Below are 19,525 nucleotides of genomic sequence, written 5' to 3'. Positions count from 1 at the left end.
GAGACACCTGAGACGCTGCTACCAAAGTCCAAAGGGCATCGGTTGCTCCTCCAAAGCACCCGAGCAGACCGCGTTGTCCAGCCAGCCCCTGGGCCTCCCTGGGGTGCCCAGCACAAAAGTGCAGACAACCCCCGGACTCGCAATATCAGTTTGAGGATGTTCCTGCCATTCTAAGGACCCGCAGGCCAGCTGGGCCTTCAGGCAGGACAGAGAGCCCCGGAATCCGACGTGGAGAGCTGCGTGGACGTCCCCATCAGGAGGCGGTCCCCACCTCCGAGGCTCTCCCCTTGCGGGGAGCGGCAGCCCCAGGGCCTCAGGGAAGACACCAGGCTGGGCCCCCGCGGCACAGCGGGGCACGTCCCCGTCCCCGGCAGGCGACTTAGCGATGCCTGCGCCAGACTGCTGCGGCCGCCCTGCTGCCGGGTTCCTGGAGGGCTTCCTGGAAGCAGCGTCCACACCAAGCCCCTGGAAGGCCCAGGCGACGGAGGAGCCGGTCAGGCAGGGGCCGAGGACGGTGACGGGCGGGGAGGAGCGTGTCAGGCAGGGGCCGAGGACGGTGACAGGCCGGGCGGGAAGGAGCCGGTCAGGCGGGGGCCCAGGACAGTGACGGGCCTGGCCGGGGAGGAGCGAGTCAGGCAGTGGCCCAGGTGGTGGGCCGGGCGGAGAGGAGCCTGTCAGGCAGGGGCAGAGGACGGTGACGGTGACGGTGACGGTGACGGGCCGGGGCGGGAAGGGGCCGGTCAGGCAGGGGCAGGGGCCGAGGACAGTGACGGGCCTGGCGGGGGAGGAGCGCGTCAGGCAGGGGCAGAGGAGACGGGCTGGGTAAGGGGTAGGGTGACAGTTAGGGCACAATTCACAATCGCAAAGATGTGGAAGCGACCCGAGTGCCCATCCATCCAGGAGTGCATTAGTAACATGTGGCGCGTGGACACCACGGAGTGCCATTCGGCTGTGAGGAGCAGCGGTGAGGGGGCGCCTCTCGTGTTCTCCTGGCCAGAGCTGGAACCCGTTCCAGTAGGCCAGGTGTCCCAAGAACGGACACACGAGCACCACGTGCGCGCGCTCACCGGCAAATTGGTAGGAACGGATGGACACCTAAGTGGACAGCGAGGAATCACCTTCATCGGGTGGGTGTCGGGCGGGCGTGGGGAGGGGGTGGGCATACACATCCATTAGGGAGGGGGTGGGTGCGCACCGACTGGGGGATGGGCGCACTTGAAGCTCTGACCCGAGGGGGGAGGCGGGGAAAGAGCAATGCACCCGACCTGAACATTGGTACCCCCACAATACGCTGGGAGAGAATGAGAAATAAATAAGGAGACAGGGGGGAGGGGGGCACGGGCAACACATGTCACCTCAATACTTGTACTCCCATCATCTGCTAGAAAGGAGAGAGAAAAGAAAATGCAATCATAGAGATAAGAGACACTTTCTAAGAACATGAATCCGAAAAGAAAAGTAAAAGGAGGCCTGTCGAGCAGGTCTGGGTGTGACTCCGGATCCCCCAACCTCCAGTGCCACCACCAGAGATTCCTACGTGTAGCCCATAGAACCCCAAAAGCAACGGGACGAGTTCTGGTCACATACTCGCTCAAAGTGACATCCTGGAATCCTTCCGGAACTCCCTCCCCTCTCAGACTCTCCAGGTTTCCTCCAGCGTGTCGTTTCCCACAGACCAGACCTTTGGACTGAGACCGGACAGTCCAGATGGCACGCATGCTGCCCCGCGGCGGCGGTGTCCCGGCTTGGGACAAGAGGAGGCCCCACGGTGCGGGCTGGGGCGGCAGGCACCGCGGCGGGCGCTGAGGGTGGGGGTGATCCGCCGGACCGCCGCCCCGCCGCGCTCCCGGCAAGGGGACAGAGCAACAGGCAAAAAAAAAAAAAAAAAAAAAAAAAAAAAGCCTAGGGCACCCGGGATTCCCAGGCGGTCTCCCATCCAAGTACTAACCAGGCCCGACGCTGCTTAGCTTCGGAGATCAGACGAGACGGGGCGCGTTCGGGGTGGTGTGGCCCTAGACCGCGGAGGGCGCCCCTGCCCCGCTCAAGAGGCCAGCCTCACTGCGCTTCCCCGCGATAGCGCTGACCCGCGCCGGGCCTGTGCAGTTGGCCGACCCGGTCGGGCGGACTCCGGAGGACTGAGGTGAGGGACGGGGCGGGGTGGGGTGGGGTGGGGGGCTGTCTACACACACACACACACACACACACACACACACACAAACACACACACACAGACACGATGCGCCTCCACGGCTGGACCCGCCAAGGTGGAGACCTTCCAGCCCCCCTCCTCTCCTCACCTCGCCTCCTTCACCTACCCGCCCCCACCCCCAGCGCGCCGCCGCTGACTGCGCACGCGCGCTCACCCTTTGACCCCAGCCAGGGGCCGCCCTCCCGCACAACCCCTGTCAGCTGCGCCCCCGCCCTGTGGGTGGGCGGGCTGCCGCCTATTCCCCAGGGCCAGGGCTGGGGCACAGCGCATGGGGGAGGGGAGCGAGTGTAGGGGCGTCTCTCGGGATGTGTCCCATGGCTGGGGTGGGGCGGGGTGGTTTGGGGGGCGCTGAAGAAATCAGTCCCCTCCATCTCCTACCTCTGGAAAACCCCCAAGCCCTTGGAGAACTGCCGGCACCGCTCCCGTGGGGGCCGGGACCCTGCTCCGTGTCCTCCTGTGGCCCAGTCCAAGGGGCCTGGGCCTGGCCCGGGGCTGGATTGGACCCCAACCACCCTCGGGTGTGGACTTGCTAAAAGCCGGCGATTAGATATTGGATTCGAGCTTCCTTGAGGTCATTTCACTAATGAGTGCACCGGAAAGAGTTTCCTAATCCATCTGTGAGGGTGGCAACTGAAAGAGAATTTTAAAGCTGACAGAATAGGCGAGGAAAGGCATAGGAGATTTCCACACCCAGTAAGGCAGACTTTCCCGAAATGGAAGAAAGAAACGAGCAAACAGAGACACCGGTAGCCCGCCCGGATCAGAGTCGGCTCCTTAGAGAAAGCACCCTGACCAGGTTCACCCGTGGGTGGGTGGCGAGCCAGTGGCATTCAGAAGCGCGAGGCCCGCAGTCTGTGCAGAAGACACCTGCACTCGGGTGTGTGTGGCGGCACGATTCCCAAGCAGCTCCAAATGGTAATCCAAAGAGAAGCCAGGGAGTTCCCAAGGCCCCAGGTGTCCTCAGCCCACGACTGGCTGCTGTGGGAATGCGAAGCCCGGCTCCTTGTCTCAGAGCGGGACAACCAGGAGGTGTGACGACGTACACCCCGGGGTTCCCAGGAGGATCAGGCTGAAGCTGGTACTTGGCCTGAAAATGTCCCCTCGCATGGGCACCCCCTTCCGCTTCCGGCTCCTCTGCTCCCGGTGCCCCTCCATCCAGGGGCCAGACTTTAAGAAGTCACCCGCAGGAGAATCCTGGTCCCAAAGGAGCCTTCTGGGGGACCCGTGCTGAGAGAGGTTGTGGGCATGGCCCGCTGGGGCTCTGCCCGGCCCAGGGCTGGGAGATGCCACCTCCCAGCTCCGGGTCCCTGCAGGAAGCGTTGGCAAGCACAGGGCCAGTCCCCCAAAGGCCCAGGTGCAGGGAGCCCAGGCCAAGCAGCCTGTGGAAGAAGCCACATGCCGTGCCACCCCGGGAACACGACTGCAGGTCGCGGCCCCTCCCGCCTCCTCCCCGACATGGCGCAGGGCTCAGAGACACCTGAGACGCTGCTACCAAAGTCCAAAGGGCATCGGTTGCTCCTCCAAAGCACCCGAGCAGACCGCGTTGTCCAGCCAGCCCCTGGGCCTCCCTGGGGTGCCCAGCACAAAAGTGCAGACAACCCCCGGACTCGCAATATCAGTTTGAGGATGTTCCTGCCATTCTAAGGACCCGCAGGCCAGCTGGGCCTTCAGGCAGGACAGAGAGCCCCGGAATCCGACGTGGAGAGCTGCGTGGACGTCCCCATCAGGAGGCGGTCCCCACCTCCGAGGCTCTCCCCTTGCGGGGAGCGGCAGCCCCAGGGCCTCAGGGAAGACACCAGGCTGGGCCCCCGCGGCACAGCGGGGCACGTCCCCGTCCCCGGCAGGCGACTTAGCGATGCCTGCGCCAGACTGCTGCGGCCGCCCTGCTGCCGGGTTCCTGGAGGGCTTCCTGGAATCAGCGTCCACACCAAGCCCCTGGAAGGCCCAGGCGACGGAGGGGCCGGTCAGGCAGGGGCCGAGGACGGTGACGGGCGGGGAGGAGCGTGTCAGGCAGGGGCCCAGGACAGCGACGGGCCTGGCCGGGGAGGAGCCAGTCAGGCAGTGGCCCGGGTGGTGGGCCGGGCGGGGAGGAGCCTGTCAGGCAGGGGCAGAGGACGGTGACGGTGACGGTGACGGTGACGGGGCGGGAAGGAGCCGGTCAGGCAGGGGCAGGGGCCGAGGACAGTGACGGGCCTGGCTGGGGAGGAGCGCGTCAGGCAGGGGCAGAGGAGTCGGGCTGGGTAAGGGGTAGGGTGACAGTTAGGGCACAATTCACAATCGCAAAGATGTGGAAGCGACCCGAGTGCCCATCCATCCAGGAGTGCATTAATAACATGTGGCGCGTGGACACCACGGAGTGCTACTCGGCTGTGAGGAGCAGCGGTGAGAGGGCACCTCTCGTGCTCTCCTGGCCAGAGCTGGAACCCGTTCCAGTAGGCCAGGTATCCCAAGCATGGACACACGAGCACCACGTGCGCGCGCTCACCGGCAAATTGGTAGGAACGGATGGACACCTAAGTGGACACAGAGGAATCACCTTCATCGGGTGGGTGTCGGGCGGGCGTGGGGAGGGGGTGGGCATACACATCCATTAGGGAGGGGGTGGGTGCGCACCGCCTGGGGGATGGGCGCACTTGAAGCTCTGCCCCGAGGGGGGAGGCGGGGAAAGAGCAATGCACCCGACCTGAACATTGGTACCCCCACAATCCGCTGGGAGAAAATGAGAAATAAATAAGGAAACAGGGGGGAGGGGGGCACGGGCAACACATGTCACCTCAATACTTGTACTCCCATCATCTGCTTGAAAAGAGAGAGAAAAGAAAATGCAATAATAGAGATAAGAGACACTTTCTAAGAAAATGAATCCGAAAAGAAAAGTAAAAGGAGGCCTGTCGAGCAGGTCTGGGTGTGACTCCGGATCCCCCAACCTCCAGTGCCACCACCAGAGATTCCTACGTGTAGCCCACAGAACCCCAAAAGCAACGGGACGAGTTCTGGTGACATACTCGCTCAAAATGACATCCTGGAATCCTTCCGGAGCTCCCTCCCCTCTCAGACTCTCGAGTTTTCCTCCAGCGTGTCGGTTCCCACAGAGCAGACCTTTGGTGTGAGACCTGACAGTCCAGATGCCACGCATGCTGCCGCGTGGCGGCGGTGTCGCGGCTTGGGACAAGAAGGAGGCCCCACGGTGCGGGCTGGGGCGGCAGGCACCGCGGCGGGCGCTGAGGGTGGGGGTGATCCGCCGGACCGCCGCCCGGCCGCGCTCCCAGCAAGGGGACAGAGCAACAGGCAAAAAAAAAAAAAAAGCCTACGGCACCCCCCGGGATGCCCAGGCGGTCTCCCATCCAAGTACTAGGCAGGCCCGATGCTGCTTAGCTTCGGAGATCAGACGAGACGGGGCGCGTTCGGGGTGGTGTGGCCGTAGACGGCGGAGGGTGCCCCTGCCCCGCTCAAGAAGCCAGCCTCACCGCGCTTCCCCGCGATGGCGCTGACCCGACTGAGGTGAGGGACGGGGCGGGGTGGGGTGGGGTGGGGGGCTGTCCACACTCACACACACACACACACACACACACACACACGCACACACACGATGCGCCTCCACGGCTGGACCTGCCAAGGTGGAAACCTTCCAGCCCCCCTCCTCCCCTCACCTCGCCTCGCCTCCTTCACCTACCCGCCCCCACCCCCAGCGCGCCGCTGCTGACTGCGCACGCGCGCTCACCCTTTGACCCCAGCCAGGGGCCGCCCTCCCGCACAACCCCTTTCAGCTGCGCCCCCCGCCCTGTGGGTGGGCGGGCTGCCGCCTATTCCCCAGGGCCAGGGCTGGGGCACAGCGCGTGGGGGAGGGGAGCGAGTGTAGGGGCGTCTCTCGGGATGTGTCCCATGGCTGCGGTGGGGCGAGGTGGTTTGGGGGCCGCTGAAGAGATCAGTCCCCTCCATCTCCCACCTCTGGAAAACCCCCAAGCCCTTGGAGAACTGCCGGCACCGCTACCGTGGTTGCCGGGACCCTGCTCTGTGTCCTCCTGTGGCCCAGTCCAAGGGGCCTGGGCCTGGCCCGGGGCTGGATTGGACCCCAACCACCCTCGGGTGTGGACTTGCTAAAAGTCGGCGGCGGTTAGACATTGGATTCGAGCTTCCTTGAGGTCATTTCACTAATGAATGCACCGAAAAGAGTTTCCTAATCCATCTGTGAGGGTGGCAACTGAAAGAGAATTTGAAAGCTGACAGAATAGGCGAGGAAAGGCATAGGAGATTTCCAAACCCAGTAAGGAAGCCTTTCCCGAAATGGAAGAAAGAAACGAGCAAACATAAACACCGGTAGCCCGCCCGGATCAGAGTCTGCTCCTTAGAGAAAGTACCCTGACCAGGTTCACCCGTGGGTGGGTGGCGAGCCAGTGGCATTCAGAAGAGCGAGGCCCGCAGTCTGTGCAGAAGACACCTGCACTCGGGTGTGTGTGGCGGCACAATTCCCAAGCAGCTCCAAATGGTAATCCAAAGAGAAGCCAGGGAGTTCCCAACGCCCCAGGTGTCCTCAGCCCACGACTGGCTGCAGTGGGAATGCGAAGAAGCCCGGCTCCTTGTCTCAGAGCGGGACAACCAGGGGGTGTGATGTACACCCCGGGGTTCCCAGGAGGATCAGGCTGAAGCTGGGACTTGGCCTGAAAATGTCCCCTCGCATGGGCACCCCCTTCCGCTTCCGGCTCCTCTACTCCTGGTGCCCCTCCATCCAGGGGCCAGACTTTAAGAAGTCACCCGCAGGAGAATCCTGGTCCCAAAGGAGCCTTCTGGGGGACCCGTGCTGAGAGAGGTTGTGGGCATGGCCCGCTGGGGCTCTGCCCGACCCAGGGCTGGGAGATGCAACCTCCCAGCTCCGGGTCCCTGCAGGAAGCCTTGGCAAGAACAGGGCCAGTCCTCCAAAGGCCCAGGTGCGGGGAGCCCAGGCCAGGCAGCCTGTGGAAGAAGCCACATGCCGTGCCACCCCGGGAACACGACTGCAGGTCGCGGCCCCTCCCACCTCCTCCCCGACATGGCGCAGGGCTCAGAGACACCTCGGACGCTGCTACCGAAATCCACAGGGCATCGGTTGCTCCTCCAAAGCCCCCGAGCAGACCGCGTTGTCCAGCCAGCCCCTGGGCCTCCCTGGGGTGCCCAGCACAAAAGTGCAGACAACCACCGGACTCGCAATATCAGTTTGAGGATGTTTCTGCCACTCTAAGGACCCGCAGGCCAGCTGGGCCTTCAGGCAGGACAGAGGGCCCCGGAATCCGACGTGGAGAGCTGCGTGTACGTCCCCATCAGGAGGCGGTCCCCACCTCCGCGGCTCTCCCCTTGCGGGGAGCGGCAGCCCCAGGGCCTCAGGGAAGACACCAGGCTGGGCCCCCGCGGCACAGGCACAGCGGGGGCACGTCCCCGGCAGGCGACTTAGCCATGCCTGTGCCAGACTGCTGCGGCCGCCCTGCTGCCGGGTTCCTGGAGGGCTTCCTGGAATCAGCGTCCACACCAAGCCCCTGGAAGGCCCAGGCGACGGAGGGGCCGGTCAGGCAGGGGCCGAGGACGGTGACGGGCGGGGAGGAGCGTGTCAGGCAGGGGCCCAGGACAGCGACGGGCCTGGCCGGGGAGGAGCCAGTCAGGCAGTGGCCCGGGTGGTGGGCCGGGCGGGGAGGAGCCTGTCAGGCAGGGGCAGAGGACGGTGACGGTGACGGTGACGGTGACGGGGCGGGAAGGAGCCGGTCAGGCAGGGGCAGGGGCCGAGGACAGTGACGGGCCTGGCTGGGGAGGAGCGCGTCAGGCAGGGGCAGAGGAGTCGGGCTGGGTAAGGGGTAGGGTGACAGTTAGGGCACAATTCACAATCGCAAAGATGTGGAAGCGACCCGAGTGCCCATCCATCCAGGAGTGCATTAATAACATGTGGCGCGTGGACACCACGGAGTGCTACTCGGCTGTGAGGAGCAGCGGTGAGAGGGCACCTCTCGTGCTCTCCTGGCCAGAGCTGGAACCCGTTCCAGTAGGCCAGGTATCCCAAGCATGGACACACGAGCACCACGTGCGCGCGCTCACCGGCAAATTGGTAGGAACGGATGGACACCTAAGTGGACACAGAGGAATCACCTTCATCGGGTGGGTGTCGGGCGGGCGTGGGGAGGGGGTGGGCATACACATCCATTAGGGAGGGGGTGGGTGCGCACCGCCTGGGGGATGGGCGCACTTGAAGCTCTGCCCCGAGGGGGGAGGCGGGGAAAGAGCAATGCACCCGACCTGAACATTGGTACCCCCACAATCCGCTGGGAGAAAATGAGAAATAAATAAGGAAACAGGGGGGAGGGGGGCACGGGCAACACATGTCACCTCAATACTTGTACTCCCATCATCTGCTTGAAAAGAGAGAGAAAAGAAAATGCAATAATAGAGATAAGAGACACTTTCTAAGAAAATGAATCCGAAAAGAAAAGTAAAAGGAGGCCTGTCGAGCAGGTCTGGGTGTGACTCCGGATCCCCCAACCTCCAGTGCCACCACCAGAGATTCCTACGTGTAGCCCACAGAACCCCAAAAGCAACGGGACGAGTTCTGGTGACATACTCGCTCAAAATGACATCCTGGAATCCTTCCGGAGCTCCCTCCCCTCTCAGACTCTCGAGTTTTCCTCCAGCGTGTCGGTTCCCACAGAGCAGACCTTTGGTGTGAGACCTGACAGTCCAGATGCCACGCATGCTGCCGCGTGGCGGCGGTGTCGCGGCTTGGGACAAGAAGGAGGCCCCACGGTGCGGGCTGGGGCGGCAGGCACCGCGGCGGGCGCTGAGGGTGGGGGTGATCCGCCGGACCGCCGCCCGGCCGCGCTCCCAGCAAGGGGACAGAGCAACAGGCAAAAAAAAAAAAAAAGCCTACGGCACCCCCCGGGATGCCCAGGCGGTCTCCCATCCAAGTACTAGGCAGGCCCGATGCTGCTTAGCTTCGGAGATCAGACGAGACGGGGCGCGTTCGGGGTGGTGTGGCCGTAGACGGCGGAGGGCGCCCCTGCCCCGCTCAAGAAGCCAGCCTCACCGCGCTTCCCCGCGATGGCGCTGACCCGACTGAGGTGAGGGACGGGGCGGGGTGGGGTGGGGTGGGGGGCTGTCCACACACACACACACACACAAACACACACACACACACACGCACACACACGATGCGCCTCCACGGCTGGACCTGCCAAGGTGGAAACCTTCCAGCCCCCCTCCTTCCCTCACCTCGCCTCCTTCACCTACCCGCCCCCACCCCCAGCGCGCCGCTGCTGACTGCGCACGCGCGCTCACCCTTTGACCCCAGCCAGGGGCCGCCCTCCCGCACAACCCCTTTCAGCTGCGCCCCCCGCCCTGTGGGTGGGCGGGCTGCCGCCTATTCCCCAGGGCCAGGGCTGGGGCACAGCGCATGGGGGAGGGGAGCGAGTGTAGGGGCGTCTCTCGGGATGTGTCCCATGGCTGCGGTGGGGCGAGGTGGTTTGGGGGCCGCTGAAGAGATCAGTCCCCTCCATCTCCCACCTCTGGAAAACCCCCAAGCCCTTGGAGAACTGCCGGCACCGCTACCGTGGTTGCCGGGACCCTGCTCTGTGTCCTCCTGTGGCCCAGTCCAAGGGGCCTGGGCCTGGCCCGGGGCTGGATTGGACCCCAACCACCCTCGGGTGTGGACTTGCTAAAAGTCGGCGGCGGTTAGACATTGGATTCGAGCTTCCTTGAGGTCATTTCACTAATGAATGCACCGAAAAGAGTTTCCTAATCCATCTGTGAGGGTGGCAACTGAAAGAGAATTTGAAAGCTGACAGAATAGGCGAGGAAAGGCATAGGAGATTTCCACACCCAGTAAGGAAGCCTTTCCCGAAATGGAAGAAAGAAACGAGCAAACAGAAACACCGGTAGCCCGCCCGGATCAGAGTCTGCTCCTTAGAGAAAGTACCCTGACCAGGTTCACCCGTGGGTGGGTGGCGAGCCAGTGGCATTCAGAAGAGCGAGGCCCGCAGTCTGTGCAGAAGACACCTGCACTCGGGTGTGTGTGGCGGCACAATTCCCAAGCAGCTCCAAATGGTAATCCAAAGAGAAGCCAGGGAGTTCCCAACGCCCCAGGTGTCCTCAGCCCACGACTGGCTGCAGTGGGAATGCGAAGAAGCCCGGCTCCTTGTCTCAGAGCGGGACAACCAGGGGGTGTGATGTACACCCCGGGGTTCCCAGGAGGATCAGGCTGAAGCTGGGACTTGGCCTGAAAATGTCCCCTCGCATGGGCACCCCCTTCCGCTTCCGGCTCCTCTACTCCTGGTGCCCCTCCATCCAGGGGCCAGACTTTAAGAAGTCACCCGCAGGAGAATCCTGGTCCCAAAGGAGCCTTCTGGGGGACCCGTGCTGAGAGAGGTTGTGGGCATGGCCCGCTGGGGCTCTGCCCGACCCAGGGCTGGGAGATGCAACCTCCCAGCTCCGGGTCCCTGCAGGAAGCCTTGGCAAGAACAGGGCCAGTCCTCCAAAGGCCCAGGTGCGGGGAGCCCAGGCCAGGCAGCCTGTGGAAGAAGCCACATGCCGTGCCACCCCGGGAACACGACTGCAGGTCGCGGCCCCTCCCACCTCCTCCCCGACATGGCGCAGGGCTCAGAGACACCTCGGACGCTGCTACCAAAATCCACAGGGCATCGGTTGCTCCTCCAAAGCCCCCGAGCAGACCGCGTTGTCCAGCCAGCCCCTGGGCCTCCCTGGGGTGCCCAGCACAAAAGTGCAGACAACCACCGGACTCGCAATATCAGTTTGAGGATGTTTCTGCCACTCTAAGGACCCGCAGGCCAGCTGGGCCTTCAGGCAGGACAGAGGGCCCCGGAATCCGACGTGGAGAGCTGCGTGTATGTCCCCATCAGGAGGCGGTCCCCACCTCCGCGGCTCTCCCCTTGCGGGGAGCGGCAGCCCCAGGGCCTCAGGGAAGACACCAGGCTGGGCCCCCGCGGCACAGGCACAGCGGGGGCACGTCCCCGGCAGGCGACTTAGCCATGCCTGTGCCAGACTGCTGCGGCCGCCCTGCTGCCGGGTTCCTGGAGGGCTTCCTGGAATCAGCGTCCACACCAAGCCCCTGGAAGGCCCAGGCGACGGAGGGGCCGGTCAGGCAGGGGCCGAGGACGGTGACGGGCGGGGAGGAGCGTGTCAGGCAGGGGCCCAGGACAGCGACGGGCCTGGCCGGGGAGGAGCCAGTCAGGCAGTGGCCCGGGTGGTGGGCCGGGCGGGGAGGAGCCTGTCAGGCAGGGGCAGAGGACGGTGACGGTGACGGTGACGGGGCGGGAAGGAGCCGGTCAGGCAGGGGCAGGGGCCGAGGACAGTGACGGGCCTGGCTGGGGAGGAGCGCGTCAGGCAGGGGCAGAGGAGTCGGGCTGGGTAAGGGGTAGGGTGACAGTTAGGGCACAATTCACAATCGCAAAGATGTGGAAGCGACCCGAGTGCCCATCCATCCAGGAGTGCATTAATAACATGTGGCGCGTGGACACCACGGAGTGCTACTCGGCTGTGAGGAGCAGCGGTGAGAGGGCACCTCTCGTGCTCTCCTGGCCAGAGCTGGAACCCGTTCCAGTAGGCCAGGTATCCCAAGCATGGACACACGAGCACCACGTGCGCGCGCTCACCGGCAAATTGGTAGGAACGGATGGACACCTAAGTGGACACAGAGGAATCACCTTCATCGGGTGGGTGTCGGGCGGGCGTGGGGAGGGGGTGGGCATACACATCCATTAGGGAGGGGGTGGGTGCGCACCGCCTGGGGGATGGGCGCACTTGAAGCTCTGCCCCGAGGGGGGAGGCGGGGAAAGAGCAATGCACCCGACCTGAACATTGGTACCCCCACAATCCGCTGGGAGAAAATGAGAAATAAATAAGGAAACAGGGGGGAGGGGGGCACGGGCAACACATGTCACCTCAATACTTGTACTCCCATCATCTGCTTGAAAAGAGAGAGAAAAGAAAATGCAATAATAGAGATAAGAGACACTTTCTAAGAAAATGAATCCGAAAAGAAAAGTAAAAGGAGGCCTGTCGAGCAGGTCTGGGTGTGACTCCGGATCCCCCAACCTCCAGTGCCACCACCAGAGATTCCTACGTGTAGCCCACAGAACCCCAAAAGCAACGGGACGAGTTCTGGTGACATACTCGCTCAAAATGACATCCTGGAATCCTTCCGGAGCTCCCTCCCCTCTCAGACTCTCGAGTTTTCCTCCAGCGTGTCGGTTCCCACAGAGCAGACCTTTGGTGTGAGACCTGACAGTCCAGATGCCACGCATGCTGCCGCGTGGCGGCGGTGTCGCGGCTTGGGACAAGAAGGAGGCCCCACGGTGCGGGCTGGGGCGGCAGGCACCGCGGCGGGCGCTGAGGGTGGGGGTGATCCGCCGGACCGCCGCCCGGCCGCGCTCCCAGCAAGGGGACAGAGCAACAGGCAAAAAAAAAAAAAAAAGCCTACGGCACCCCCCGGGATGCCCAGGCGGTCTCCCATCCAAGTACTAGGCAGGCCCGATGCTGCTTAGCTTCGGAGATCAGACGAGACGGGGCGCGTTCGGGGTGGTGTGGCCGTAGACGGCGGAGGGTGCCCCTGCCCCGCTCAAGAAGCCAGCCTCACCGCGCTTCCCCGCGATGGCGCTGACCCGACTGAGGTGAGGGACGGGGCGGGGTGGGGTGGGGTGGGGGGCTGTCCACACTCACACACACACACACACACACACACACACACGCACACACACGATGCGCCTCCACGGCTGGACCTGCCAAGGTGGAAACCTTCCAGCCCCCCTCCTCCCCTCACCTCGCCTCGCCTCCTTCACCTACCCGCCCCCACCCCCAGCGCGCCGCTGCTGACTGCGCACGCGCGCTCACCCTTTGACCCCAGCCAGGGGCCGCCCTCCCGCACAACCCCTTTCAGCTGCGCCCCCCGCCCTGTGGGTGGGCGGGCTGCCGCCTATTCCCCAGGGCCAGGGCTGGGGCACAGCGCGTGGGGGAGGGGAGCGAGTGTAGGGGCGTCTCTCGGGATGTGTCCCATGGCTGCGGTGGGGCGAGGTGGTTTGGGGGCCGCTGAAGAGATCAGTCCCCTCCATCTCCCACCTCTGGAAAACCCCCAAGCCCTTGGAGAACTGCCGGCACCGCTACCGTGGTTGCCGGGACCCTGCTCTGTGTCCTCCTGTGGCCCAGTCCAAGGGGCCTGGGCCTGGCCCGGGGCTGGATTGGACCCCAACCACCCTCGGGTGTGGACTTGCTAAAAGTCGGCGGCGGTTAGACATTGGATTCGAGCTTCCTTGAGGTCATTTCACTAATGAATGCACCGAAAAGAGTTTCCTAATCCATCTGTGAGGGTGGCAACTGAAAGAGAATTTGAAAGCTGACAGAATAGGCGAGGAAAGGCATAGGAGATTTCCACACCCAGTAAGGAAGCCTTTCCCGAAATGGAAGAAAGAAACGAGCAAACACAAACACCGGTAGCCCGCCCGGATCAGAGTCTGCTCCTTAGAGAAAGTACCCTGACCAGGTTCACCCGTGGGTGGGTGGCGAGCCAGTGGCATTCAGAAGAGCGAGGCCCGCAGTCTGTGCAGAAGACACCTGCACTCGGGTGTGTGTGGCGGCACAATTCCCAAGCAGCTCCAAATGGTAATCCAAAGAGAAGCCAGGGAGTTCCCAACGCCCCAGGTGTCCTCAGCCCACGACTGGCTGCAGTGGGAATGCGAAGAAGCCCGGCTCCTTGTCTCAGAGCGGGACAACCAGGGGGTGTGATGTACACCCCGGGGTTCCCAGGAGGATCAGGCTGAAGCTGGGACTTGGCCTGAAAATGTCCCCTCGCATGGGCACCCCCTTCCGCTTCCGGCTCCTCTACTCCTGGTGCCCCTCCATCCAGGGGCCAGACTTTAAGAAGTCACCCGCAGGAGAATCCTGGTCCCAAAGGAGCCTTCTGGGGGACCCGTGCTGAGAGAGGTTGTGGGCATGGCCCGCTGGGGCTCTGCCCGACCCAGGGCTGGGAGATGCAACCTCCCAGCTCCGGGTCCCTGCAGGAAGCCTTGGCAAGAACAGGGCCAGTCCTCCAAAGGCCCAGGTGCGGGGAGCCCAGGCCAGGCAGCCTGTGGAAGAAGCCACATGCCGTGCCACCCCGGGAACACGACTGCAGGTCGCGGCCCCTCCCACCTCCTCCCCGACATGGCGCAGGGCTCAGAGACACCTCGGACGCTGCTACCAAAATCCACAGGGCATCGGTTGCTCCTCCAAAGCCCCCGAGCAGACCGCGTTGTCCAGCCAGCCCCTGGGCCTCCCTGGGGTGCCCAGCACAAAAGTGCAGACAACCACCGGACTCGCAATATCAGTTTGAGGATGTTTCTGCCACTCTAAGGACCCGCAGGCCAGCTGGGCCTTCAGGCAGGACAGAGGGCCCCGGAATCCGACGTGGAGAGCTGCGTGTACGTCCCCATCAGGAGGCGGTCCCCACCTCCGCGGCTCTCCCCTTGCGGGGAGCGGCAGCCCCAGGGCCTCAGGGAAGACACCAGGCTGGGCCCCCGCGGCACAGGCACAGCGGGGGCACGTCCCCGGCAGGCGACTTAGCCATGCCTGTGCCAGACTGCTGCGGCCGCCCTGCTGCCGGGTTCCTGGAGGGCTTCCTGGAATCAGCGTCCACACCAAGCCCCTGGAAGGCCCAGGCGACGGAGGGGCCGGTCAGGCAGGGGCCGAGGACGGTGACGGGCGGGGAGGAGCGTGTCAGGCAGGGGCCCAGGACAGCGACGGGCCTGGCCGGGGAGGAGCCAGTCAGGCAGTGGCCCGGGTGGTGGGCCGGGCGGGGAGGAGCCTGTCAGGCAGGGGCAGAGGACGGTGACGGTGACGGTGACGGTGACGGGGCGGGAAGGAGCCGGTCAGCCAGGGGCAGGGGCCGAGGACAGTGACGGGCCTGGCTGGGGAGGAGCGCGTCAGGCAGGGGCAGAGGAGTCGGGCTGGGTAAGGGGTAGGGTGACAGTTAGGGCACAATTCACAATCGCAAAGATGTGGAAGCGACCCGAGTGCCCATCCATCCAGGAGTGCATTAATAACATGTGGCGCGTGGACACCACGGAGTGCTACTCGGCTGTGAGGAGCAGCGGTGAGAGGGCACCTCTCGTGCTCTCCTGGCCAGAGCTGGAACCCGTTCCAGTAGGCCAGGTATCCCAAGCATGGACACACGAGCACCACGTGCGCGCGCTCACCGGCAAATTGGTAGGAACGGATGGACACCTAAGTGGACACAGAGGAATCACCTTCATCGGGTGGGTGTCGGGCGGGCGTGGGGAGGGGGTGGGCATACACATCCATTAGGGAGGGGGTGGGTGCGCACCGCCTGGGGGATGGGCGCACTTGAAGCTCTGCCCCGAGGGGGGAGGCGGGGAAAGAGCAATGCACCCGACCTGAACATTGGTACCCCCACAATCCGCTGGGAGAAAATGAGAAATAAATAAGGAAACAGGGGGGAGGGGGGCACGGGCAACACATGTCACCTCAATACTTGTACTCCCATCATCTGCTTGAAAAGAGAGAGAAAAGAAAATGCAATAATAGAGATAAGAGACACTTTCTAAGAAAATGAATCCGAAAAGAAAAGTAAAAGGAGGCCTGTCGAGCAGGTCTGGGTGTGACTCCGGATCCCCCAACCTCCAGTGCCACCACCAGAGATTCCTACGTGTAGCCCACAGAACCCCAAAAGCAACGGGACGAGTTCTGGTGACATACTCGCTCAAAATGACATCCTGGAATCCTTCCGGAGCTCCCTCCCCTCTCAGACTCTCGAGTTTTCCTCCAGCGTGTCGGTTCCCACAGAGCAGACCTTTGGTGTGAGACCTGACAGTCCAGATGCCACGCATGCTGCCGCGTGGCGGCGGTGTCGCGGCTTGGGACAAGAAGGAGGCCCCACGGTGCGGGCTGGGGCGGCAGGCACCGCGGCGGGCGCTGAGGGTGGGGGTGATCCGCCGGACCGCCGCCCGGCCGCGCTCCCAGCAAGGGGACAGAGCAACAGGCAAAAAAAAAAAAAAAGCCTACGGCACCCCCCGGGATGCCCAGGCGGTCTCCCATCCAAGTACTAGGCAGGCCCGATGCTGCTTAGCTTCGGAGATCAGACGAGACGGGGCGCGTTCGGGGTGGTGTGGCCGTAGACGGCGGAGGGTGCCCCTGCCCCGCTCAAGAAGCCAGCCTCACCGCGCTTCCCCGCGATGGCGCTGACCCGACTGAGGTGAGGGACGGGGCGGGGTGGGGTGGGGTGGGGGGCTGTCCACACTCACACACACACACACACACACACACACACGCACACACACGATGCGCCTCCACGGCTGGACCTGCCAAGGTGGAAACCTTCCAGCCCCCCTCCTCCCCTCACCTCGCCTCGCCTCCTTCACCTACCCGCCCCCACCCCCAGCGCGCCGCTGCTGACTGCGCACGCGCGCTCACCCTTTGACCCCAGCCAGGGGCCGCCCTCCCGCACAACCCCTTTCAGCTGCGCCCCCCGCCCTGTGGGTGGGCGGGCTGCCGCCTATTCCCCAGGGCCAGGGCTGGGGCACAGCGCGTGGGGGAGGGGAGCGAGTGTAGGGGCGTCTCTCGGGATGTGTCCCATGGCTGCGGTGGGGCGAGGTGGTTTGGGGGCCGCTGAAGAGATCAGTCCCCTCCATCTCCCACCTCTGGAAAACCCCCAAGCCCTTGGAGAACTGCCGGCACCGCTACCGTGGTTGCCGGGACCCTGCTCTGTGTCCTCCTGTGGCCCAGTCCAAGGGGCCTGGGCCTGGCCCGGGGCTGGATTGGACCCCAACCACCCTCGGGTGTGGACTTGCTAAAAGTCGGCGGCGGTTAGACATTGGATTCGAGCTTCCTTGAGGTCATTTCACTAATGAATGCACCGAAAAGAGTTTCCTAATCCATCTGTGAGGGTGGCAACTGAAAGAGAATTTGAAAGCTGACAGAATAGGCGAGGAAAGGCATAGGAGATTTCCACACCCAGTAAGGAAGCCTTTCCCGAAATGGAAGAAAGAAACGAGCAAACACAAACACCGGTAGCCCGCCCGGATCAGAGTCTGCTCCTTAGAGAAAGTACCCTGACCAGGTTCACCCGTGGGTGGGTGGCGAGCCAGTGGCATTCAGAAGAGCGAGGCCCGCAGTCTGTGCAGAAGACACCTGCACTCGGGTGTGTGTGGCGGCACAATTCCCAAGCAGCTCCAAATGGTAATCCAAAGAGAAGCCAGGGAGTTCCCAACGCCCCAGGTGTCCTCAGCCCACGACTGGCTGCAGTGGGAATGCGAAGAAGCCCGGCTCCTTGTCTCAGAGCGGGACAACCAGGGGGTGTGATGTACACCCCGGGGTTCCCAGGAGGATCAGGCTGAAGCTGGGACTTGGCCTGAAAATGTCCCCTCGCATGGGCACCCCCTTCCGCTTCCGGCTCCTCTACTCCTGGTGCCCCTCCATCCAGGGGCCAGACTTTAAGAAGTCACCCGCAGGAGAATCCTGGTCCCAAAGGAGCCTTCTGGGGGACCCGTGCTGAGAGAGGTTGTGGGCATGGCCCGCTGGGGCTCTGCCCGACCCAGGGCTGGGAGATGCAACCTCCCAGCTCCGGGTCCCTGCAGGAAGCCTTGGCAAGAACAGGGCCAGTCCTCCAAAGGCCCAGGTGCGGGGAGCCCAGGCCAGGCAGCCTGTGGAAGAAGCCACATGCCGTGCCACCCCGGGAACACGACTGCAGGTCGCGGCCCCTCCCACCTCCTCCCCGACATGGCGCAGGGCTCAGAGACACCTCGGACGCTGCTACCAAAATCCACAGGGCATCGGTTGCTCCTCCAAAGCCCCCGAGCAGACCGCGTTGTCCAGCCAGCCCCTGGGCCTCCCTGGGGTGCCCAGCACAAAAGTGCAGACAACCACCGGACTCGCAATATCAGTTTGAGGATGTTTCTGCCACTCTAAGGACCCGCAGGCCAGCTGGGCCTTCAGGCAGGACAGAGGGCCCCGGAATCCGACGTGGAGAGCTGCGTGTACGTCCCCATCAGGAGGCGGTCCCCACCTCCGCGGCTCTCCCCTTGCGGGGAGCGGCAGCCCCAGGGCCTCAGGGAAGACACCAGGCTGGGCCCCCGCGGCACAGGCACAGCGGGGGCACGTCCCCGGCAGGCGACTTAGCCATGCCTGTGCCAGACTGCTGCGGCCGCCCTGCTGCCGGGTTCCTGGAGGGCTTCCTGGAATCAGCGTCCACACCAAGCCCCTGGAAGGCCCAGGCGACGGAGGGGCCGGTCAGGCAGGGGCCGAGGACGGTGACGGGCGGGGAGGAGCGTGTCAGGCAGGGGCCCAGGACAGCGACGGGCCTGGCCGGGGAGGAGCCAGTCAGGCAGTGGCCCGGGTGGTGGGCCGGGCGGGGAGGAGCCTGTCAGGCAGGGGCAGAGGACGGTGACGGTGACGGTGACGGTGACGGGGCGGGAAGGAGCCGGTCAGCCAGGGGCAGGGGCCGAGGACAGTGACGGGCCTGGCTGGGGAGGAGCGCGTCAGGCAGGGGCAGAGGAGTCGGGCTGGGTAAGGGGTAGGGTGACAGTTAGGGCACAATTCACAATCGCAAAGATGTGGAAGCGACCCGAGTGCCCATCCATCCAGGAGTGCATTAATAACATGTGGCGCGTGGACACCACGGAGTGCTACTCGGCTGTGAGGAGCAGCGGTGAGAGGGCACCTCTCGTGCTCTCCTGGCCAGAGCTGGAACCCGTTCCAGTAGGCCAGGTATCCCAAGCATGGACACACGAGCACCACGTGCGCGCGCTCACCGGCAAATTGGTAGGAACGGATGGACACCTAAGTGGACACAGAGGAATCACCTTCATCGGGTGGGTGTCGGGCGGGCGTGGGGAGGGGGTGGGCATACACATCCATTAGGGAGGGGGTGGGTGCGCACCCCCTGGGGGATGGGCGCACTTGAAGCTCTGCCCCGAGGGGGGAGGCGGGGAAAGAGCAATGCACCCGACCTGAACATTGGTACCCCCACAATCCGCTGGGAGAAAATGAGAAATAAATAAGGAAACAGGGGGGAGGGGGGCACGGGCAACACATGTCACCTCAATACTTGTACTCCCATCATCTGCTTGAAAAGAGAGAGAAAAGAAAATGCAATAATAGAGATAAGAGACACTTTCTAAGAAAATGAATCCGAAAAGAAAAGTAAAAGGAGGCCTGTCGAGCAGGTCTGGGTGTGACTCCGGATCCCCCAACCTCCAGTGCCACCACCAGAGATTCCTACGTGTAGCCCACAGAACCCCAAGAGCAACGGGACGAGTTCTGGTGACATACTCGCTCAAAATGACATCCTGGAATCCTTCCGGA

At 63.8% G+C, this 19,525-nt stretch overlaps 1 long non-coding RNA gene and 1 pseudogene across 1 annotated transcript in view; both read right to left on the bottom strand.

Annotated features, from left to right (window-relative positions):
* Positions 1-19,525, bottom strand: part of LOC142864838 (uncharacterized) — a 92,567-nt gene that overhangs the window by 18,828 nt on the left and 54,214 nt on the right. The gene's annotated exons all lie outside the window — the stretch shown is intronic.
* Positions 1,900-2,018, bottom strand: LOC142864925 (uncharacterized; annotated as a pseudogene).

Source organism: Microcebus murinus, chromosome 27 (genome assembly GCF_040939455.1).
Source record: "Microcebus murinus isolate Inina chromosome 27, M.murinus_Inina_mat1.0, whole genome shotgun sequence".
NCBI classification, from domain to species: Eukaryota; Metazoa; Chordata; class Mammalia; order Primates; family Cheirogaleidae; genus Microcebus; species Microcebus murinus.
This window is presented reverse-complemented; position numbering and strand designations above follow the sequence as displayed.